This window comes from Vulpes vulpes, chromosome 13, assembly GCF_048418805.1.
Source record: "Vulpes vulpes isolate BD-2025 chromosome 13, VulVul3, whole genome shotgun sequence".
Taxonomy (NCBI): Eukaryota; Metazoa; Chordata; class Mammalia; order Carnivora; family Canidae; genus Vulpes; species Vulpes vulpes.
In genome coordinates this window covers 53,181,189-53,206,467 of record NC_132792.1, presented here as the reverse complement: position 1 = coordinate 53,206,467, position 25,279 = coordinate 53,181,189, and the positions used below count along the sequence as shown (strand labels likewise).

The window sequence follows — 25,279 nt, the reverse complement described above, 5'->3', positions numbered from 1 at the left end:
GGTAGCCCTAGAAATCAACTGTGAATAATTTAAGTTGATTAAACATAGCATAAAAAATGTGGAGGAAAAGGTTGGTGAGATCAACTAACAGGCAAAGCAAATAGTTTTCTCAACAGTAACATTTTTGCTATATTAAAGAAAGTCTGTATATGATAAGAAATTGAGAAAATAATTACAGCAGTTCCTTTCTCAGAAGGCTAGTTCTAATGAGAACTCTACCTCAATGTAAGCTGAATCAGTTATTTTAAAGCACAAGTAAATAAGTTATGGCCTCCAGGCCAAATCCATGCTTGAGCTAAGAATGGTTATTATGTTTTTAGACAGTTGTAAGGAAAGAAGAAGAAAAAAAAAAGAAGAATATTCACTAGAGACCTAGATAGCTCACAAAGACAAAAATATTTGTTACCTGGAGGGTTTAAATTTTTAAAGATAAAATTAATTTTCACATTCATTTTATATATATATAAATGAATATAATAAACAGATAAAGAATAACAAATGAATATTATATACCTATAGTGAATGTGAAGATTTATATGTACACAATTCATCCTTTTGTAGGGCTATGCTAATCTTCTCTGTATTGTTCCAATTTTAGTATATGTGCTGCCAAAGCGAGCACTATGTACACAATTGAATATGTTGTAAGAGAACAATTTTGTTTTACACATTGTAGGATTTCATACCCTACAGGGTGGATTGCTGGATGAGAGAAAGAGGAAAAAACTATTTACTGGTTTCATAGTTCATTGGAGTCAAGAAATGAGAACAACGAACCAAGTTCACTTCATTTTTGCAATTATAATCTCACAGAAGAAAATGAAGTAAAAAATGTAAATCTGATTGTGGGAGATACATGGAAGGATTGAATGAAAAAGGCAATGAAAGGGTATAAATCACTTCTTTGAAAGCTCTAATAGTAGGAGGACAGTAAGAAATAGTAATGGAGGTCCTTGTGGTTATTGGTAGGTTGTCTTACTACTTGAGTCTGAGATTTCTCTGCTACAACTGCTACTGTCCTTGCCCCAAACAAGTGTCAGAAAGGATGAGAATTCTTATCTTCGAAGCTCTAGCTGATTTGTTAAGAGAGATGTTGAACAAATAGACCCACAGACACACTGCATCTCTTTTGGAAGGTAGTATTTAAGTTTCTTCTGTTTTTATGTGTAAAACATTTCAAATACACTTCCACTACTCAAATGTCCATAGGGCCTAGCAAATTTGGCCAGATTACAGGTAAGAGAGAAGGAAGACGGCTGTGGCAAACTGGAGAGATTGGGCCCTTCCTAAAAGAATTAAAATTATATTAAATTTTTTTAATTAAAGATTTTATTTATTTATTCATAAGAGACACAGAGAGAGAGGTTGAGACGTAGGCAGAGGGAGAAGCAGGCTCCATGCAGGAAGCCCAATGTGGGTCTTGATTCTGGGTCTCCAGGATCACGCCCTGAGCCAAAGGCAGAGGCATCCCAAGATTATATTAAATTTAAAGAAAAGAAATAAATCATTTACAAGTTTTCAACCTCTTCTCTCCTTCCCATTAATCTTACCTCTTTTTTTTTTTTTTTTCTGGCAACTGAAAGGGAAGGAGGACACCTTTCAGTTGTTACCTTTCTTGAAATGGTTCATTCTAACCCAATTAATTCAGCCTGACCTCAACATTTGTGGATTCTTGCATTTCCCCTATGAATCCATCTACTATCTCCATCTAACTTCCCAAATTCCTGATGACAAATAATATTCCTAGTCATAATTTATTGAGAACTTAAATGCATACTAATTAATTTTTCAGTGGCATATAACTCTCATAAGTAGTGCTTACATTTTACAAATAAAAATAAGGAGACTTAGAGAAGGTAAGTAATTTGTCAAAAGATGTACAGTTAGCAAGTGGGCAGTTCTAAGATTCAAGCACAAAGGGTTCAACCTCATGCTCTTAACCATGAAGTTTAATCCTGTTGGAAGAAGTTAACCCCTATTCAAGGGAAATGAGTGGCAAATGCTGGCTCCCTTTTGTTCAACAGCTGCCAGAGCGGAAAGTTTCATGGAAAAGTATCCCCACGGAACCTTTCTATTTCTTTAACCATTACATTAAACAGTAACATATCCTTGTTAAACATAATCTCTCTCAACTTTTTTTTTTTTTAAGTAAGGTCTATGCCCAACATGGGGCTTGAAATTATGACCCCGAGATCAAGAGTCACATGCTTTACCAACTGAGCCAGCCAGGTGCCCCAAACATAATCTCCTTTTTCTTTTTTAATTTTTTAATTTATTTATGACAGTCACAGAGAGAGAGAGAGAGAGAGAGAGAGAGAGAGAGAGAGGCAGAGACACAGGCAGAGGGAGAAGCAGGCTCCATGCACCGGACCCCGACGTGGGATTAAATCCCGGGTCTCCAGGATCGCGCCCTGGGCCAAAGGCAGGTGCCAAACCGCTGCGCCACCCAGGGATCCCCATAATCTCCTTTTGATTCAAAAGTTTCTAACTACTTCAGAAACCTCAGTGAATAATTTACATTTCATTTTTTTTTTTTGTCTTTCACTCTCAGGACATTTTTTTCTTTCAAGATTTTGTTTATTTGACAGAGAGAGAGTAGAAGCAGAAGGTGTGGCAGGCAGAGGGAGAGGGAGAAGCAGGCTCCCTACTGAGCAGGGAGCCCGATGTAATGCAGGGTTAATTGCAGGATCCTGGCATCATGACCTGAGCTGAAGGCAGAAACTTAACCGACTGAGCCACCCAAGCACCCTGTTTTCAGGACTTTTTAAGAAAGCATAACATTGCTTTCTTTTAAATGGGTAGATATTTTTATAATTTTTTCTATATGTTTTAATGTGAACTTTAAATAAAGTATTGGAAATTACCAACTGTATTAAACTTTACATAAATATATCACTTTCCTCAACATTGACTTAATGTGAATTATAGTTCATATTTTTTTCTGGTTAGTTTAGAATTATTCAAATGATGCATGGCAAAGACATGTTTTAACACTAGTTTTTACTAACTCAAACTTCCATGTTCCCCATGAATAAACTAAATTTTCTTTATTCTTAATATTTTCTGATCTCTTCAGTTCAATTGAAATTTGGATTTTTCAAATGATTCCTCTAACATTTCCTTTTTTAAAAAAAAAACTATTTTATTTATTTATTCTCAATGAGAGGCACAGAGAGAGAGAGGCAGAGACACAGGCAGAGGGAGAAGCAGGTTCCATGCAGGGAGCCCAACGTGGGACTCATCCGAGGTCTCCAGGATCACACCCTGGGCTGAAGGCGGCGCTAAACCGCTGAGCCACCGGGACTGCCCTCCCCTAACATTTCCACCAGAAATTTAGCTTTCTCTATCTCTAGTGAAAGAAAGCCAGTCGGCTTCTTACATTTATGTCACTTTCTGATTATTATTCTACATCCTCTGTCCTCCCCTAATTTGAATTGAATGTCAGTAAGTAATATTGACCCTCTCTCTGTTCAAGCCACTCCTATATCTTCCAGAAACAGTGCCCACTTACACTTTCTGAATGAGGTCAGCTAGGGCTCGTCAAGCTCCTTATCATTTTTATAGTTTCATCATCTCTAGTTATCTATGCCATGACCTCATTTTTATTCCATATCTCAAAATTCAAACTTCCAGGACTCCAGTGCAACAATAATCAGAAGTCTAATGAACTTGAGGTAACCAGAAATTCATATATTGTAAGCATTAGTAATATAGAAGTCCAGCTCCTATCTGTTCTGCAAATTAATGTATGGCTAATATTAAAATTTGTAGTCTGCTTTTTTCCAAAATATATTATATTCCTATTATACACCATCTCTGGTTTCCTTCTTTTCCCCGTTAGTGACAATTTTAAAAAACAATTTGTTTTCCAAACACTAAATGACAACTTGGGTTTAAAAAAATGCTGTGGTATGTGCTGTTAAAAACAAAATACAACTTAGAAAATGTGAAGCTCCAATTGGCTTTATTCAGCAAGCCATGAATCAGGCAGGATCCCAAGTAACAAATAGAAGGTAACTTTAAGAGCTGCTGGAATGGAAAGACTTTTAAATACAGAAAGAGATAGAGCAGGGAAATCATGAACAAAAGGAAGGGTTATTTCAGGCAGAGTCACATTCCTTTGGGGGAAGGCAGAGTGGATTACCTCACTAGTGCTGGCCTGGAAATTTCAGACTCACTGGTTAAGATTATATTCCCAAGAGAGGTTGGAACTGCAGTCAGGTTAGGTAGATATTAAGTCTTGGTTTACCGACATGGGGCTTAGCCCAAGTGACTCCATTTTAGGTGTGCTGTTTCTTTTTTAACAATATCAAATATCAAGTCATCCCTCCTTCTCATCCTTGCTTTTGTATCCCCACTTACACCATCATAATTTAAATTCTGTTACTTTAAACTTTGGCCCTTATAATAGTCTCTTGTCTACCTCTTTACCATTTCTTCCCCATCTGTTAACCTTCTAAAATACAGTAATAACAATCATGAGGAATGATATTCATAATTAGATGGCTGCTTGCTTTGCTTATGGACACTTCAGAGATGCAGGATGTTGGAGAGGGTGCCCTCACCACCTGCTGAATTACACCCAAGGTCTCAGGAACTGGAATCTCTACCTTCAGAAATGGGAGATCCAGCACAGAAATGGAATGAGAAAGTGTCATTGAAGGGTTTATGAACCTTTTGATGATTTCTCAGAAAATGTACATACACATATACATTTGCACAGAATTTTGAGTGTGATTTCAAAGAGATTCTCAGAAACCCTCTGTGTCTTGAACACTGGGGAAAGAACTCTTGTTCCAGACATTATAAAATTTATTTTTGAATAATGTAACATAACTCTTTCAACACAAACCAGACAGCTGTGCACTTGGACCAAACGGTTTATATCCCTTATAGTATTGTTTCTGCCAAATTGTCCCATCTGCTTTGGCTTGCATAATAGACAACAGCAAGAATTTCTTTTCTATCTATTTGTAAAGGCCCTCTTCGATCCTTTATACATAGACTATACAAATGCACACAATGTCTTACATATTATTTCATAGGTTAACAAATGCATGGAGTCCAGTGTGAAGTTCCATGGACTCTAGGTTAACAATGATCTATAAAGAATAAACTAGTTCTTTGTAAACAAAACTCTATATATTTCTCACACTCTTGCACTCTCTTATCATTTCATAAATTCTTTCAATGTTTCTTCTGTATAATTTGTACTAAAGTGAAACAAAATGAGATGGTTCTGTTTTGACTATACCTGCACAAAAGTGTTAGGATTTAGGCCTAAAGGTTGGTATGGGGGTGCCAGTGATAATCAGAATGAGAAAATTTCTTTATGAATGTGGTTTTCCTCCTTCAATTACTTGGAGATTGTTTCCAGAACATTCTGAATTTAGCTTTAATTAAGAGAATCAGTGTTAATTTTCATTATGGTTTTGTTTCCTCTAACATTTCTCTGTCATTTCAGTGACCATTGAAAAATCCAAAATAAACTTCATACCCTGGCACTTTAGGTACTTCAACTGTTCCCACCTATTGCTACAGTTCCAACAACTCCTCTTCTTCTACACATAGGCCCATGCTGCTGTTAAACCACAGAAGCCTGTCTTCTTTCAAGTGGTACTGAGTTTCCTAATCTGTGTGCCACTTTTTATTTGTTTGATTATGCCAGGAATTTGATATTCTCAGATGCAGTGCGTATTGAAAACATTATTATAACATGTTAATACATTAGACAAATATTAAATGACACCTAAAGATGATTATGTAATTATAAAACTGGCATATATACATATATATATATATATATATATATTCTTATATATTCAAGTCTTTCAACACTAACCTCACCTTCTATATTCTCATGATACTTAAGATGTGCTTTGCTTTGTATTTTCTAGGCCATTGTTTGTGGTATTCTCCCTTCCTCCATATTTCATCTGCCTGCTATCCCTTTCCCATGTAGTGACCCTATTTGGAGAAGGCTGGTTTCTACTCTTCTCATGAGTTCCGCTGGCACCCTATTCCAACTTCTATTATATCACACCTCATTTAACTCCCTGTTCATTGTCTTATTTCATCATTGTGTCCCCAGTGCCTAAACAGCACCTAGCATGTAGAAAGCATTCAAATAAATGAAAGTTGATGATATTGAAATATAGGTATAATTGAGGGCACCTGGCTGGCTCAGTCCGTAGAGCACACAACTCTCGATTTCAAGGTTGTGATTTGGAGCCTCATGTTTGGCATAGAGTTTACTTAAAATAAAATAAAATAAAATAAAATAAAATAAAATAAGTATAGGTAAAATTGGTTTTGAGGAGTTAAATGATAATAGGTATTGAAAGTCATAGAAATACTTATACCTTTGACCCTGTACTTCAGGAGTCAAAAAGTTGAATGCTTTCAACGGTCACACAAATGATGTAAATGTGCCATGTGGACTGAGGGAAGGCAGTGGAAACAGGATACTATATATGCCTCATCTATACACATTCAACTTTAATTTTTATAAATACTATAAATAGACAAAAAATCATAACCCTTGTCTCAGTCTTATTAAATTGTACTAAAGAAACAATTCCTTAGAAGAAAAATGGATATTCATAACAATATTACTTGTGAATTTCCCCTGTTAAAAGGGGGTGGGGAATGAGCACAAATTAAAAAGCACAAATTAAATAAGGAACATATTAAATTAAATGTGGATTATATCTGCTAAATGCCATATATTCTTTAATATTAGAATAATTCCCCCAAACTATATACTATGGAAAATGCTTTCACTATTGAATGAAATAGAAATTATATTTTAAATTTTTTATTTAAATTCAATTAACATATAGTAGTATATTAGTCTCAGAGACAGAATTTATGGATTCATTAGTTGCATATAACACTTAGTGCTCATAACATCATTGGGGTGCATGTGCACCTTCAAATCACTATGTTTGTATCCTTTGGAAAAATACCTAGTAATGCAATTGGTGGGTTTTAGGGTAATTCTATTTTTAACTTTTTGAGGAGCTGCCATACTGTTTTCCAAAGTGGATGCGCCAGATGGCATTCCTACCAACAGTAAGAGGGTTCCCCTTTCTCTGCATCCTTGCCAGCATCTGTTGTTTCCTGAGTTGCTAATTTTGGCCATTCTTACTGGTGTAAGGTGGTAGCTCATTGTGATTTTGATTGTATTTCCCTGGTGACAAGTGATGTGAAGCATGTTTTTATGTGTGTTGGACATTTTTTGTCTTCTTTGGAAATGTCTGTTCATGTCTTTTCCCCATTTCTTAACTGGACTCTTTGTTTTTGAGTGTTGAGTTTGGTAAGTTCTTTATAGATTTTGGATACTAGTCCTTTAACAGATGTATCATTTATGAATATCTTCTCCCATTCCCTAGGTTGCCTTTTAGTTTTGTTGATTGTTCCCTTTCTGTGCAAAAGCATTTTATCCTGATGAAGTCCAATAGTTCATTTTTTCTTTTGTTTCCCTTGCCTCTGGAGATGTGTCTAAGCAGTAAGGTGCTGCGGCCACAGTCAAAGAGGTTGCTGCCTGTATTCTCCTCTAGGATTTCGGTAGATACCTGCCTTACCTTTAGGTCTTTCATCCATTTTGAGTTTATTTTTGTGTATGGTATAAGAAAGTGGTCCAGTTTCATTCTTCTGCATGTGGCTGTTCAAATTTCCCAACACCATTTGCTGAAGAGACTTTTTTTTTCCATTTGATATTCTTTCCTGCTTTGTCAAAGGTTAGTTGGCCATAGAATTGAAGGTGCACTTCTGAGTTCTCTGTTCTGTTCCATTTTTTTAAAGATTATTTATTTATTTATTCACGAGAGAAAGAGAGAGAAAGAGGTGGAGACACAGGCAGAGGGAGAAACAGGCTCCATGCCCGGAGCCTGACATGGGACTTGATCCTGGGACTCCAGGATCACGCCCTGGGCTGAAGGCAGATGCTTAACCGCTGAGCCACCCAAGGATCCCTGTTCTGTTCCATTGATCTGTGTATCTGTTTTTGTGCCAATACCATACTGTCTTGATGATGACAGCTCTATAATACAGCTGAGCAGGAAGCCCTAGGTGGGGCTCAATCCCAGGACCCTGAGATCATGACCTGAGGTGAAGGCAGATGCTTAATCAACTGAGCCACCAAGGCGCCCCTTTGGTTTTCTTTTTCAACATTACTTTGGCCATTTGGGGTCCTTTCTGGTTCCATACAAATTTTAGAATTGTTTGTTTTAGCTCTGTGAAAAATACTGGTGGTATTTTGATAGGGACTGCATTGAATGTGTAGATTGTTTTGAGTAGCATAGACATTTAAACAATATTTGTTCTTCCAGTCCGTGATCATGAAATGTTTTTCAGTTTCTTTGTATCTTCCTCAATTTCTTTCCGAAGTGTTCCATAGTTTTCAGAGTACAGGTCTGTTAGCTTTTTGGTTAGGTTTATTCCTAGGTATCTTACAGGTTTTGGTGCAATTGTAAATGGATCAATTCCTTGGTTTCTCTTTCTGCTCCTTCATTGTTACTCTATAGAAATGCAGCAAGCGTCTTGCATTAATTTATATCCTACAAATTTGCTGAATTTCTTTATCAGTTCTAGGAATTTTTTGATGGAGTCTTTTGGGTTTTCTACATAAAGTATCATGTCGTTTGAGAAGAGTGAAAGTTTAACTTCTTCTTTGCTGATTTGGACACATTTTATTTATTTTGTTGTTGTTGTCTGATCACTGAGGCTAGGACTTCCAGTACTATGTTGGACAAAGTGGTGAGAGTGGCCATCCTTGTTATGTTCCTGACCTTAGGAGAAAGCTCTCCATTTTCCCCTTTGAAGATGATATTGGCTGTGGGTCTTTCCTCTTTGGCTTTTATGATGTTGAGGTATGTTTCCTGTTTCCCTATATTGTGGAGAATTTTGTGTTTTGTTTTGTTTTGTTTTAAAATTTTTAATCAAGAAAGGATTCTGTATTTGTTAAATGCTTTTTCTGCATCCATTGAGAGGATCACAAGGTTCTTAACCTTCTGGACCATATGTGGAACATCACGTTGAGTGATTTGCAGGTGTTGAACCACCCCTGCAGACCAGGAATAAATCTCACTTGGTTTTGGTGAATAATACTTTTAATGTACTGTTGGATCCCATTAGCCAGTATGTTGGTGAAAGTTTCTGCTTGCATGTTTATCGGGGATATTGGTCTGTAATTCTTCATAGGGGGTCTTTCTCTGGTTTTGGGATCAAGGTAATGCTGGCCTCATAGAATGAGTTTGAAAGTTTTCCTTCCATTTATGTTTTTTGGGACAGTTTCAGAAGTATGGGTATTAAGTCTTTACAGGTTTGGTAGAATTGCCCTGAGAAGCCATCCGGCCCTGGACTCTTGTTTGTTGGGAGATTTTTTATTATCTTCCTGTTTCAGTGTTAGTAGTTTATATATAGAAATTATTTTTTTTAAGTTCAGCATTTAATAATTCCCAATCCCAATCTCTGGAGAAAACTTTTGGGACTATCTTTCAGAATCTTAGAAAATGATACCAAGAAGCAGAAACAGGTTACTTTACTAAGAACTAAAGAATATGAATTGTGAGCTAAGCTAGAAATACCATTGTCATAGCAACCTCCAAAGATTTCATCGAAAAAGCATGGCTTGGACTTTTTTTTTTTATGGAGATGCCTAACAAGATCCCTTTTGAAATAGTTCTGATATAGTGAGATACAATAAGTTTGAAAATGAGTTTTACTAAAAATTGTGATAAACTGGCATAACCTTAAGATCAAAAGTGGGAATCCTCAGTGTATATATTGTGTATACTGATTACATTTTAGTAGTAAAATGCTGATGTGATGCCAGTCTGTCTTCCCTGCAAATAATAATTATTTAATAATAAAATATTAATAAGATTATAATTTTATCATGATAATAATGGTTATTTTTAATTTAAAAAAGCTTAGTTCTTCTCAAGAGAGATTTGATGTATTTTTCCAATTCTTTATGAAGACTTGGTTATATGTTTTCAGTGTTCTGCTTCGATACTATATATTACCTCTGTAAACAGAAGCCTATGGAAATACTGTTACCATCAACAGAAATTGTTTTAACTACTTTCTTGGAAAGGGTATATTCCGTCAGTCTCATTGCCTCAGTTGTTAAGCTGAATTGCCATCTTAAGTGACAAATCTTTTCCATGTCCAAGCTTCCTGAAAGATTTATTATTTAATCCCATTCTGTTTGGGTTTAGATCAAGAATGCCCTGTAGATTATTTTATGAAGGTTTGCTGTAATTTGCAAAAGCTGGCCCAGCCTCCTAGCCATGTTGTGTTTTGAAGATTTCCTGAATAGCTAATGAAATCCATGGCTTTGTATAGCAACTAATGCAGTAAAATTACTAATTTTTTGGTCATGCTAAAACCATGAGTGGTTACTTGACTTCACTTGGAAAATCTGTTTCTCTGATGGCATACTCCCATGGTGATAACTTTGGGATCTTACAAATATGTTGCCTAGATACAGGGCCATATAGTTAAGGAAGAAGAGATTGTTAGTAATTACATTAAAGAGGATAATATTAATTAGCATTTTTTTCAGTTGAGGTAAACATATGTAAATCAGAGTTTATCATAAATAGCAATATACCTTAAATATCATATTTCTCATATCACATACAAAATGAGTGTCTAGCTTTCTATGCAACATAAAAAAATACATATACATAGTTAAATCACCTGTTTCTCAAAATAAGGGCCTGTGTAGCAGCATCAAGAAGCATTAAGTGAGCCAAAATGAACAAGGTGTGGGTCTGAGTTTGAAACCTGTGCAGTTTAGGCCTCATTACTGAAGCTGGCACTAGATTGTCCTTAGAATTAATACCTGTTCATTCAGTTCTCAAACCAATTAAATATATACCATAAATATCTTGGTTCTTCTAACCCATTTAGTATGTTTTGTGAAGCCACTGGTAAAACTAACCTTTTTAACCATCTACTGAAGACAGAGGTCATGTTATAAATAAATGGAAGTACTGACTTCTACTTCATATTTTAGTACTTTTTTTTTTAAAGATTTTATTTCTTTATTCATGAGACACAGAGAGAGAGGGAGAAAGGCAGAGACACAGGCAGAGGGAGAAGCAGGCTCCATGCAGGGAGCCCGATGTGGGACTTGATCCCTGGTCCCCAGGATCACACCCCGGGCTGAAGGTGGCGCTAAACTGCTGAGCCACTGGGGCTGCCCCATCTTTTAGTACTTGACCACAAAATTAAACCTCAGATTTTTAAAGAAGTATTTAGTTATTATGATTGTGTATGAATGGGATCTATCCACTCATTCAACACTTACTTAGTGAGCTGCTGCTTGATACAAAAGATTCTGTTAGTGAGTTTAAAAAAATGTTTGAGGAGCTTCCTGTCCTGTTAGTCATGTAGCTAATCATCATTCATACTGAAGTTCTGAATCAGGAAAAAAAAATAAGAGTTGAACTAATATTGTTAAGTTTTGCACACAGATGGCCATCAGGAGCAGAGAAGGGAAGCCTTTATTCACTGAAGAATATATGACTTCTCTGTAGTAAATTAATGTAGCTTAATCGTCTGTTTTGATTGAGGAAAAATTAATCTAACAAATCATCCTGTAAAGCCCTGACTGCTTTGACTCAGATAAAACTTGTTGCCCTGACTGCTTTGACTCAGATAAAACTTGTTGCTAATTTGAGGCTTTCTAAAATTAAAGTCGAAAGATAAGTTGAGTAATTAATAACCTTGAAATTTAGGAAAGTGACTGATGTGGACTAGCCAGGATGTTGTTTGCACCAGTTTGATTTACATAATCTTGCCCTAGTTGCTCTTTTAAAAAATCAGCCAAACAATAAAAAAAAGTGTTCTACCTTCAAATATTAGTAAACCTCCTGAAGAAGTTTTCCAGATTAATCTGAATGGATTTATAAAATGTGTTAAAAGAATGAGGGACGTCTAAATTTAATTTCTTTAACATACTAGCAATAATTGCGCCTTGGATAAACCTCATTGGCTACAATACTGCCACTGTGCAAAGCTTCTTTAACTTACTAAACAGCAACATACTTTGTCCAATTTACTTATATTCAGTTTAAACCAGAAGCACCTTTATTGTCCTATTTCTTTTCTAAATTTCTAATATTAAGTTGTTTTCTTTTCTAAATTTCTAATATTAAGTTGTTAAATATATTCATAAAATTATTAATAAAATGTTTTCATTAAGTATCTTACATGAATATTGAGATAAATAGCTTTGAAATAGCTGAAACTGGGGATCCCTGGGTGGCGCAGCGGTTTAGCGCCTGCCTTTGGCCCAGGGCGCGATCCTGGAGACCCGGGATCGAATCCCACGTCAGGCTCCCGGTGCATGGAGCCTGCTTCTCCCTCTGCCTGTGTCTCTGCCTCTCTCTCTCTCTCTGTGACTATCATAAATAAATAAAAATTAAAAAAAAAAAAAAGAAATAGCTGAAACTTCTCAATTACGGTAACAAAGTATTATTTCAAAAAGTGTATCTTAAGAAAGGTTAAACTGCATAAATATAATGTTTAATCATCTTTCTCAAAGATAAGAACTTTCTATCAGAAATATATGACACAGGGCAGCCCCGGTGGCGCAACGGTTTGGCGCCGTCTGCAGCCTGGGGTGTGGTCCTGGAGGCCCGGGATGAGTCCCGTGGCGGGCTCCCTGCATGGAGCCTGCTTCTCCCTCTCCCCTCTGCCTGTGTTTCTGCCTCTCTCTCTATCTCTCTCTCTCCCCGTGTCTATGAATAAATAAATAAAATCTTAAAAAAAAGAAATATATCACACATTAATAACCTTGTTATGGAGATGAGATTCTCCCTTTAGCAGAAAACAGGGCATATGTGAGTGACTTTTTTCCCTTTGGCTATATTCCTAATGCATTTCCTATCATGGTCTCATGGTGTAATGCATTTAAAGTGTGCTCTTAAGCATTTGTTAGTTAAAGATACTTAACATAAAGACCCAACTTGGGGCCATCAGAGTGGCTCAGTGGTTAAAAGGCCAACTCCTGGTTTCAGCGCAAGTCATGATCTCCTGATTGTGGGATTGACCCTTCATTGGTCTCTGCGCTCAGCATGGAGTCTGCTTCAGATTCTTTTTCCCTCTATCTCCAGCTCATATTCCCTCTTCCTCTCTATCTCAAATAAATAAATAAAATCTTTAAAAAAAGAAGACCCAATCTGAGCTTGCTAAGTGGTATAAAATTAATAAAAACTACATCTCATTTTTGGAATCCAGGGTATTATGGGATTTTTTTGCACACTTAGCTCTTCAACTGATTTGTTTTGGAATCTGGATAAATTATTTGGTATCTTGGTTAAGTGAGCTTGTGAAGAAATTTTGATATATACAACCACTTCACATAGAGCTAATAGCTATGTTTGTCAAGTATTTTGTGGGAAGAAAAGATTATAGAGCAAAGAATGCTGGATTTCCTTAAGAGCACTGCACTGTAATGTGTACATGAAGACTGGGCAATTACCAGTGAGAAATAGGCCTGACAATAAGGGCCAAATATATGCAACTCTTTTCTTTTGGTGAAAATCTGTCCTAGTTTCATGCTATTATATCTTAAAATAATATTGCATTTTCCACTAATGATACTATTATAATTCATGGGATATGTTTCCCACCAAAGACTCTGAATCTACATTATACTATAAAGGCAAAGGTATGATTATAAGATATAGACTCAACTCATTAAAGTAGTAAAGTGTATTCTAAACCTAAAGGACAAATATACACATTGTGCGGTAGTTATATGAGTCTCCCATATATTTGGAAAAGATATACATCTTTATATTAAAACTACATTTCTACTGTATTGTAAATTATAACTACATAAAATTAACACATTACCTTTAATTACCACTTATTTACACCAAGCTTGTTCTCTAATAAGAAAGATATATGTTTATGAGTGTTTGTGTGAGTTAGATGACTGGCATCTTTTTAAAAAACTGACCAAGAAGGGTTCCTGGGTGGCACACTCAGTGAAGCGACTTAACTCTTGGTTTCAGTTCAGGTCCTTATCTCAGAGTCATGAGCTCGAGCCCCCATTGGGCTGTGCTTAGCATGGACTCTAATTGGGACTCTCTTCCCTCTCCCTCTGCTCTTCCCCTCTGCTTGCAAGTGCTCGCTTTCTCTCAAATAAATAAATAAATCTTTAGAAGAAAAAAAAATGTCTGAGAAAGTTTGGAGTTATGAATTTGCATGTAGCATGGAGAGGTAGTCAGAGTCATTCTCCTATATTTCTTTAATTCTAAGGTACCATATGTTGTATGATATGCCATTATATTAGTAACACTTTTTTTTTTTTTGGAAAGAGAAAAAGCTGGTATAACAAATGTGCACATTAGAAAAAAACTGGTTTTATATATTTTATAATGATAAAAAGGTACCAAAATGGAGTAAATATTTTTATTTACCTTAAAATTAAATTTAAACTTAAGCTTAATTTCCACAGCAATCTTTAGAAAATTTTATTATGCAATAGTTGTTGAAGATAATTTATAATTTATTACAATTGATTTAGAAATATCCATGCATTTTAAAATTCAAAACTTTGGCTAAAACTATCAAATATCTGAAATTTCCTCAATGTATGAGAGGTTAGTGTCTCAGTTGATTCTATAGTGAGCTTCATGGAAAGTACAGCAGGTAGAGTGCTTGCTGAGTAATTTATTGATGGTGAATGATGCTCCCAAATTTGCTCATGATTCTGTTCTGATCCTTTGAAATCATTGAAATACCAAAAGAATGAGTATACAGCTATTAGGAAGAATATGAATATTTTAGCTTGCTCAGAGTCTCTTTGAAGCAAAGGCACATGTTGTGCATAGATATAAAGACATATATTTTTGGGAAAATAATTCTAGTTACATTTAGAATGTAGTGAACTCTCTCTGGGATTTCATTTATTGCTGGTGAGAGTTTAGAGTGCTCTAGACATTGACATGGTGGCCTATTTTAATCAGCAATTACAAAGATTAAACCCTAGATATCAATGAGTAGAACATTGGGTAAAAATCAACTTTTCCCCCTTGTACAAGACTTAGATGCATCCTATCAAAGGACAAAATTAAATAGGCAAGGAAACATTTATTCAAGACTACTGCAGTGGGGGAGACATTGGACTCAACTCTGCTGAAACAAAAGGCAAGAGAGTTTTTCAGTGCTGGGGTGAACTAGTGGAATAGTACTGGAGGACACCAAGTGGGGAGATTGGTCAGGGGCACTCCATCTGTGTTTTCTAACTGGTACTTATTGAAGTAGACTCTTACTGTCCCACAGAGAATGGGGGTGCTATCTTTCTTGATAATGTTTCAAATATATGGCTCCCAGGTCATTGAGAAAGATATTCCTCGGTTGTAAAACTGTCAAGATGTTAGATTTACATCTCTTGGGGTGCCTGGGTGGCTCAGTTGGTTAAGTGTCTGTCTTTCCCTCAGGTCATGATCTCAGGGTCCTGGGATTCAGTCCCGTTGGCTCCCTGCTCAGCGGGGAGTCTGCTTCTCACTCTCCCTTTGCCTCTGCCCCTCACTTGCACACTTCCTCCCTCTCACTCACTCTCTCTCAAAAATATAAATAAAATCTTTTAAAAAAAGAAAAAGAATGGGCAGCCCGGATGGCTCAGTGGTTTAGCGCCGCCTTCGGCCCAGGGTGTGATCCTGGGGCCCTGGGATCGAGTCCCACATCAGGCTCCCTGCATGGAGCCTGCTTCTCCCTCTGCCTGTGTCTCTGCCCTCTGCCTCTCTTTCTCTCTCTCTTTCTTTCTCTCTCTCTTCTCTCCCTCTCTCTGTGTCTCATGAATAAATAAATAAAATCTTTAAAAAATGAAAAAGAAGATTTACAACTCAAAAGGACAGAGAAAGAATTTACAGTTGCAAGTTTTCTAAAGCAAATGTTTTACATAAGGAGAGGTTAGGGTCCTTTAGTCAGGAAGAAACCTGTCTAAAGTTTAGTCAAGATGAGAGGAAATGTTAAGGCTGGTAGGTCAATCTAAACTTGGAATACAGATATAGATCTGTTTGTCAATTCTAGAAAACCTAGAAGAACAGAAAGCTCTCCTAATCTCCCATCCTCCTGAATCTGATTTAGTTGTTTCACTTATGTGTTCTCACAGGGGAACAATCTTGCCAAAATCCAAGAATTACATTTTTTTGTCTCTTTACTACTACTGTTTGACACTAGACTATAAACCTCATGAGGATAGGGATCCTGATTACATTTGTAATCTCAGGACATACTGTAATGTTACCTCACTTTATAGTACCTCAATTGATGCCTGCTAAAATAAACTGAATTCTAAAAAATTCAGAAAAGTAGCTGAGCTGGGAAATAAGAATGTAGGAATTAATTACAAAAGAATTAAGAGCCTTTAGTTTGGTAAAACTGAAGGTTGTAAGGAAAGATGATCAGAAACCATGTATTCCTAGAAGGTATGAACTGTTCTAGTAAATCCTAGAAAACCAGAAGTGGGCCACGCACAATGAAGATAATAATAGGAAAGGGAGCTTACATTGAATGTTTACCATATAGTAGATACCATGCTAGCATATCAGATTTAATCCTTTGAAGGGAAAGGAAAGCATTGCAAGCCTCACTTTATAAGTAAGGAAACTGACATCTAGAGAGGCCATTTAATAATAAACTTAAATTATAATAATTTAAAGTTTTAGAAGAAGGGGCAAATAATCAGCACTTTAAACTTTGTATATTAGGTTACACTCCTAAGAAGGGATCATCCTCGAAATAGAAATAGAATTAACACAGTAGTAGATGTATCTTTAAATGCTAGAGACAGGAAAGTTATAAAGAAAACAGATGATGTTTGGGGTACCCTCCAAGAAACTTGTGAAGGTGATGTCACCACAGGAGACTGTCTCTTGGCAGCACTGTCAGCTATGTATTATTGGGTTGTCATTAGTGGGGCTTTTCTCTTGTACTTAGAACATTCTCTATGATTCTTCAGAAACAAAATATCTTTGTTTCTTCGATTCTATTATAACTGAAAAAGATGGTTTAAAAGAAAAATCTTTTTTTGTTTTTTTCAGATACACATTGGGAGCACTATATGTTAACTCTAACTATATGCTAGAGATGTGCTGGTAGTCCCCTTATATCTCCCTACATATCAGTATGGGAAATATTAAGGCTGCTGATGCCAGTCCCATCTGGATATTTCTGAATGAAGAGGAAGGTCTGGGACAAGAGCAAACAGGTGAAGAGAATTTAGTTAATAATTCAGTTTGATCTGAAAGCCTGATCAAATTCAAATACCCATGTCAGACTTACATGTCAGGATTATATGGAACTTATTTTTTCAAAATAATATAGATTTACACAATTTTTCTTCAGAATTTGGGGTAAGAAGAAAAACAATAATTTAATCTAGTCAATAAAAGGAACATCTTCTTTATGTTTCTTTGAAATCCTTTGTGAATTCCTTGTCATCTCACTGATTTTACCCTGTTCTAAAAAAAAGCATACTGGGAAAAAGTAAGATCTAGTGCTTTTCCAGTGTACTCTTGGCATTCTTCCAAATCTTCTGGAAAACACTATTCTATCATTTATATTCCTATTGAACTATGAATTGCAATGAGGAACCCTCATTGATATTATACAAAAGCCTCTTAGACAAAAGTATCAGGATATTCTTAAAGAAACTATATACAAATGGGTATATTTAAAATAATTGTAAGTACATCATTAAGCCCCAATAAGAATGCAAGGTTGCTTAGCAACAGGATCAGGCAACCTTAACGTGAAAAGGCATGGAAACAATGGTGAAAAGTGATCGAAATCTTAAAAAGGCAGGTTCTTTGAACTAAATTTTTGTGAAAAGATAAGACAATGAGGAGAATGAGTTTTTCTTTTTTTTTTTTAAAGATTTATTTATATATTCATGAGAGACACATAGAGAGAAAGAGAGATAGGCAGAGACATAGGCAGAGGGAGAAGCAGACTCTTTGCAGGGAGCCCAATGTGGGGATCAATCCCAGATCCCGGGATCATGACCTGAGTCAAAGGCAGGCGCCCAACCGCTGAGCCACCAGGCATCCCAAGAATGAGTTTTTCATCTAAGAATTATTTCCTGAGATTGGTGCAGCATTATTTCAAGGCTAAACATCATCTACTTTCTGTAAAGTAGATAAAGCAATAGTACTTCTAGTCTTCACATAATTTAGAATACTTAAAAAAGACTTTTTTAAAATCAGGGTTAGCTTGAAAATACATAATATTTCCGTGTTGTCCCACTAATTATCATTAAAACCGTAGAGATATATAAAGGTGCTTATAAAAATAAACACTGCAAGTATATTTGATTAAACGACAAGTGTTCTATTTTTATGTCATCATATACAACTGGACAAAAAACCCTCAAAAATTCGATTCTTATCTTTTAAATTTGAACATACACCTGCAAACATACATTATCTAATTCTCATTAACAGTTTTTAGCAAAAGAACCGACAAAGCACTATCTCTTTGGAAATATTAGATTGACTAATTTTTGACTAGTTTGACTGACTGGGCTAATTTTATACTATAAAACCTGTAAAGCTGCTAACTTGGTTCTACTGGTAACAATGAAAACAAATCTGGTACATGTGGGCTCTCTTGATGTAAATGCATAAACACTCAGCAAATTCAATCAAAGAATAAGGTCAGGTATCCTGGATGGGGAGGCAGAAAATCCCAAGTCTGACCCTACTCTGACCTCTGCTTTCAACAAGTCACTTAACCATTCCATACCTCAACTTCTTCTTCTATACAAGGAGACCTTCAAAATTCTTGCCAGGTATAATACTCCTGACATCCATGTCTATTAATTCTTCTTCTCATGGAAAAAGTGGTTGTTTTATTGGATTGGTTATTTGGTTACCATCTTTATGAGAATATTAAAAGTAGCAGGCCTGTCCTGTTCACATATCCATTCAGTACTGTTCACCTATCCAGCAGAAAAATTACATTATTGGTTTCTTTTTTGCTTTTTCTTTGTATCTGATTGTATGTTTCAGACTTAATTTTTAGTTCTGGAAGCTTAAAGCTTGCAGGTGCAGATGAAATATGCCACAGATTTCTATACCAAAGCCATTCTGTTTTTTAAACTACTGGGTTTTTTGCAGGTTTTAGAAGACACCTAGATGAGCACCTCTGTTTACTTTTCTTAAGAAGTTTTATAACATCACCAAAAGGTCATCCTTAAACAGTCAGACAAGGTCAACAACAAAATCTTGGAAAATAGCCAGTCCATCAACAAAATAAATGCAGTGGACTATTTACAGACATTAAGTTTAAATAGGCAGCAGAATACAAGAGTTGGGGAAGGGTATGGGAGAGCTACTTTGCAGACATAGCAAAGAAATAGTTTCAAGAGATGCCTCATAATATTAAACTGTTGAGAACCAACAGCAGTAACCAAACCTGGCCCCCAGTAATTGGTAAAAAGTATATTTATAAAGAAGTTGGAAGTGACAAGTCTAAGATGAGTCACAGAAGCAGATTCACGGGCCACACCCACACTGGGTCCTGTATTCCATTTTCAAAACAAAGAGAAATTGATGTAAATATTTTAAGTGCAAGGAAGTGAAACTGTGGTTTTTAATCCCACCAGTTGATGCCAAGCCAGGTTTTCTATTATGCAACTGAGGATGTAGTTTCATCCTGATAGCAAGCAGTAGAGATGGTACTCTTTTCTTCCCATGAAAATACCACTTCTACTAATAATTTTAAAGGAGAAGAAAGCTTTTAACAGAGAACATATTAGAAAACCATTACGCATTTAAATCCAGAAACTTAATATTGACACAAGAAGCAAGTAAATTTAGGAAGAGAGAGAGCTACAGAAATTGTCAGTGAAGACTCTGCACCGTTAGTTGAAATTTTTAAAAATATAAACAGAATGGAAAATTCTCTGCAATTGGTACTTCATCCATGATTCAAGGAAGTGACTTAGGAGAGAGAAGTTTACCAGGACGAAAAGCAACCTGCTGGGAAATATAGATACCACTAATACAGAAATAATGATATAAGATAGAGACATTTTTTGTAATAAAGGATTTCACCATCTTTCTAAGAGGATTTTATTGTATGATACTGTTGAATCATATTGTAGTTACATCTATTAAAATTTTTAGATTATGGAACACTTAAATATATACTTAGGAGAAACAGTCAATAAATTATACACAATATATTACAGTAGTAAATATTAGGTTCTTGTCAATGAATAATTTTACAGTCTTTTTGTGGTCTTTTTAAAGAGACTAATTTTCAAATAAAAATTCTTTCAATTTGGGAAATGAGAAATTTCAAATAAGATCAGCTCGATTTCTACAAGGCACTTTGTGATGCTCAAAGTGGGCAGGTTACGAAATGGTGTGCGGCCAACGCCATATGGGAATGTGCCTGTTTCTTGCAGTTTGAATCACATTATACAATGTGTCTGTAATATACAGGACCACAAAGTATTTTATAACTTATGCTTTTCAAGCAGACTCTTACACAGGAATAGCAGTCACCTTCAGAACTTCCTTGTCTAATTAGAATAGACCTGAGGCAAAACTACAATGTTTGCTTAAGTTTCATCAAGCCCCACTTTCTGAGTTTTTCCCCTGTGAGTCTATTTATCATTCTGTCTCCTTTGTTACCTAACACCCTCTGCAGAAACCCTATGCCCTCGAGTTCTCTTCCCTCCTACACATCATCAGAATTTGCTTTCGATCATTCCGGCTAAGGAAAAAATGACTAAGATCTTAAGGTATGGTGGGTATTTGAATTTTAAGGGCAAAGAAAGATTTAAGGATGAGGTTTGGAGATAAACAGGTGCGATTTGATTGTCAAGCATCTGTTAGTAGAAGGGAAGACGTTTTTAGGCATCTGCTTTTTCTTGTATCTCCAGTCATAAGGCTAGTCCTGCAAGCCATATATAGTTAGAAGTAATTGTATGAAAGGATCAAAATACCAGTAAAAAAAAATAATTTCTTGTTAGTTCATAAATAAGATGTAGATTAATTAAAGGACACAAGAATTATTCCCTGTTCCCCTGAATACAAACTAGCTAGCAGGGAAAAGGAGTTTGATAAACTAGCCTTGGTGTTGGTGAATGGCAAGGAAAATTCAGTGTGGAATTACAGATGGAAAGTATGTCAAATGATAGGTGTGTGTATCCATATGTGTTTGTATAGAAGCCATCTCTGTCATCTAGGAAAAGACATTTAAACCTTGCAAAGTTAATGCACTGAGAAGAAGCTATAAACTTCATCATTTTATTGCTAAATTGGGCCATATTTAAGAGATGAATCAATAGCAGTGACTTCCTTGAAAGGTCTCCTAAAGATATTGTTTTTTTTTTTTTTTTTTCTATGGGACTGGTATGCAAGGAAATTGCTCTGAAAGAACACAGAGAGATAATACTACCTGTCAAGGATTTGGGTAGCATTAATTGAGCAAAAACTAAAATATGATAGAAAGTACAGTTTTCTTTATCTTATCACAAAGTTAAAATAAAGAAGTGAAAAAATCTCTAAATTTTATTTTATATTTAGCAGTTATGTAAATTAAAACAGATTGATCTTACTACTCATTATGGTAATTCAGTTACCAAAAAAAAAAAAAAAAAACCCCACAACAAAACAAAACATATTTGCTTGGAAATGATTCCTGAACATGGATGCATTTCATATTTAGAAACAGATGACAAAAGAGGACTGTTTAATTTACACGGGCCAGTATTTAGTAGTTATTGATCATTATTTGTGAAAATTAAATTAATTTTCTGATATTCCATCATTTTCTATTTTTTTAACAAAAGTAGGATTTTATTTTTTGTCAGATGTTCCTTTGTTAAGAAGTGAAGAAGAGGGGCACCCTGGTGGCTCAGCGGTTTAGCGCCTCCTTCGTCCCAGGGCATGACCCTGGAGACCTGGGATCGAGTCCCACGTCGGGCTTCCTGCATGGATCCTACTTCTCCCTCTGCCTGTGTCTCTGCCTTTCTCTCTCTGTGTCTCTCATGAATAAATAAATAAAATCTTTAAAAAAAAAAAAAAGAAGTGAAGAAGAAAGGAGTTACTAATTCTAAGCAAGTCAGCTCCTTGATTTGCCTGATAATTATGAATATGAATAGGGGCTTTCTCTGTAGTACAGTAGCTCTTAATCACCAGAAAAAAAAAAAAAAAAAAAAAAAGGCTGGCTCTAACATATTCTACAAAGGAAAGTGTGCCAAGACATAGTCAGCAATCTTTTAAAATTTTTCTTAAGTTTAAAAATTATTTTATTTTGCATGAATTCTACATTTCCTCTAAATTATTTTTTACTGTGGAACATATGATGCTATAATACTAAATTTATGAGTAAAAGTGTAATAGGCATCATATATCTCTGCATCTTACACTGATGACATTTAAATTCAGACAATAAATTGTTATCGTTTCATAAACTAGGAGATAATTGCTCTAATAACAAGCAGAAGTTGACAGGAACAATAGATTTTTCCACTCTTTGCTTTTTATTGTTTGTGTTTACTCTAGTTGGCCAATTAATGGCAACACATGACAAAATTTTCCTGACTTCTGATTAATTATCTATAATTTTACTGGTTTTGTTACTGCTAAAGCTCCACTTGTTCTATATGTCATATCTTACATTACTCATCCTATTTTCTTCTTTGACCTTCCTTGTATTCAGAAACCCCATGTTATTAACTTGTCAGGTAGTACCTGTTATAATCAGAGAAAAAGCAAAGAGGAATGAATGTAATGCCAATATAACCATTAATTAGAACACATGTTTTAGGGTATTAAAACAGAAGAGGATAAGAAATGATAGTTTAGTTTTTGGATAGCTATATAGTATATAAATGGAACCCCAAATGGCACCAGGGATAATTAAAACCAGAGTTTTAATATATTTGATACACATCCAATTTGTGCCCATGGATGACAAACAGCTAGTAAAGGAGAATTAAATAGATATATTTCTGGACAAATGAGGTTAATAATTTTACTATTTACCTCAATCATTTCTTAGGCTTTCTTTGTTTATTATGCTAGAAATTATATGACATTATCAGAGTAAAAGCATTACAATGACTTCACCATTGTGGAACATGAAACAAAATGAGAAAAAAAGGCAAGGAAGGAATATGAGTAAAGCAAGAAGGAAAAAGAAATGAAAGAGCTGAAAGGTTTATATCTTGGCTGTTAGGTGCTAGGAGAGTTTACTTGTGCTTTCTTATTTAATCTTCAAAGTTCTCTTATCAGAATGGTATTAACATGCCCATTTTATAGACAAGCAATTGAGGCTTTTCAGCTACTGGTTGCATTTGATTACCTGCCAGATTTTCAAGCCTGTGATGGGGACAGTCAGGTCAGGAATTTTAATCTTGGTTAAATTGTGACCTAGTGGAAGTACCATTCTGCAAACTCAGTTTTGACTCAAATTTTGACATTAAAATGTTGCTTGTCTTTCTCTAGGATGGTAGTCTGTGTTTCAAGAACAACTATAGTTCCCCTATAACAATATTTATGAATTGTTTGTGCCAACTAAAGATTTTGGTTCATTTTTATATTAACAAAGCCCTGGAATTACATGCAAAATGCTGTGAAGTTATTTGTTTATTTTTATGGAAGGGATACAGAGCTGTTACCAAATTCCTAAAAATCAATCAAATATTATCTAATAATTTACATTAAATGGGGTAATGAATATTTCTTCTGGATCCAAACACTATTATAATATTAATTATTATTCTTTTAAGATTATTTATTTATTTATTTATTTATTTATTTATTTATTAGAGACGCAGAGAGAGAGAGAGAGAGAGGCAGAGACACAGGCAGAGGGAGAAGCAGGCTCCATGCAGGGATCCTGAGGTGGGACTCGATCCTGGGCCCCCAGGATCACACCCTAGGCTGAAGGTGACACTAAACCACTGAGCCACCTGGGCTGCCAGATTTTATTTTTAAGTAATCTCTACATCCAATTTGGGGCTCAAACCCAGAACCCTGAGATCAAGTGTCACAGGCTCTAAGAACTGATCCCTAGAATTATTTTTAATACTTACAATATCCCTGAAATATCTATTAACTCCATATAACTGAAGCATAGAGAAGTCCAAATAAGTGACAGGGATGGAATTGAAATCCAGGTCAATTTCAACTTGAGAACCACTAATTCTATGCCCTGCACTGCTTCTCATTGTAGATAATAGTACATGTCCATTTATTTCCTTTATTCCCTTTTGGGAATCAAAGAGCAACCAGTACAGATTATTTTTTAATGTAAATGATATAATAATAATGCTAGCCAACAGTTACTGAATATTCATATTGTGCTCAAAGCTGAGCATTAAGTACTTTATGGGCATTCTTTTATTTAAATCTCACATATATATTACCTACGTGTGGAAGTAGGTAGTATAAATGTTCTAAAGTGATTGAAATAACATGATCAGGTAACAGTAGTGAAACTGGGAACAAATTTCTTAGGCTGATGGTTGAATTTTGAACAAGATATTAAGAGAAGGGATGAGCACCAGTGAGAAGATTGCGATGCTATTCATAGGAAGGGAATGCACTAATGTAAGTGTGGGCCCTAGTAACAGGAAAACTGGGGTTCTGATGAAAACTGAAAGTAGGTTTCTTCTTGCAGTTTGAAAAAATATATATACTGGTATCTCTTCATCTCTTTCCTGTTTGAAAATGATTGTTTTATGGATGTGTTGAAGTAACTGATCCAGATTCTCTTTTAGATTTAGAATAAATATTTATATCACAGATGTAGAGTCCATGGAGCCATTTTCCCAAGTTGATAAATACAACCCCACCCTCCCAACCTCCTTTTAAACCTCCTTTATCCACCATGAAAATAGAGCTACCTTAGAACCCAGCAATTGTACTACTAGGTATTAACCCCAAAGATACAAATGTAGTGATCTGAAGGGGCGCCTGCACTCCAGTGTTTCTAGCAACCAAACTATGGAAAGAGCCCAGATGTCTGTCCACAGATGAATGGATAAAGAGGATGTGGTGTACACACACACACTGAAATGGAATACTAGTCAGCCATCAAAAAATGAATCTTGCCACTTGCAATGATGTGGATAGAACTAGAGGGTATTATGCTAAGCAAAATAAGTCAATCAGAGAAAGACAATTAAATGATTTCACTCACATGTGGAATTTAAGAAACAAATTAAGATTGTAGGGGAAGAGGGAAAAATAAAACAAGATAAATGATAAGAGACTTTTAATCA

The 25,279-nt window shown here is 35.5% G+C and overlaps 1 protein-coding gene, 1 non-coding gene and 1 pseudogene across 5 annotated transcripts in view; 1 reads left to right on the top strand and 2 right to left on the bottom strand.

The window, feature by feature from the left end:
• The window catches only part of PKIA (cAMP-dependent protein kinase inhibitor alpha), a 97,812-nt gene that overhangs the window by 25,352 nt on the left and 47,181 nt on the right, over positions 1-25,279 (top strand). The window contains exon 1 of one of the 4 annotated variants that reach the window (XM_072734446.1): positions 17,155-17,242. The exons of the other annotated variants lie outside the window; for them this stretch is intronic. The gene's annotated coding sequence lies outside the window, so the exon portion shown is untranslated. Of the gene's footprint in view, positions 1-17,154; positions 17,243-25,279 lie in introns of those variants that run through there. 4 annotated transcript variants of the gene reach the window in all.
• Positions 517-622, bottom strand: LOC112932668 (U6 spliceosomal RNA). The gene has a single exon (XR_003237525.1). It is a non-coding gene; the product is annotated as a U6 spliceosomal RNA (small nuclear RNA).
• LOC112932578 (U4 spliceosomal RNA) lies at positions 11,886-12,036 on the bottom strand (annotated as a pseudogene).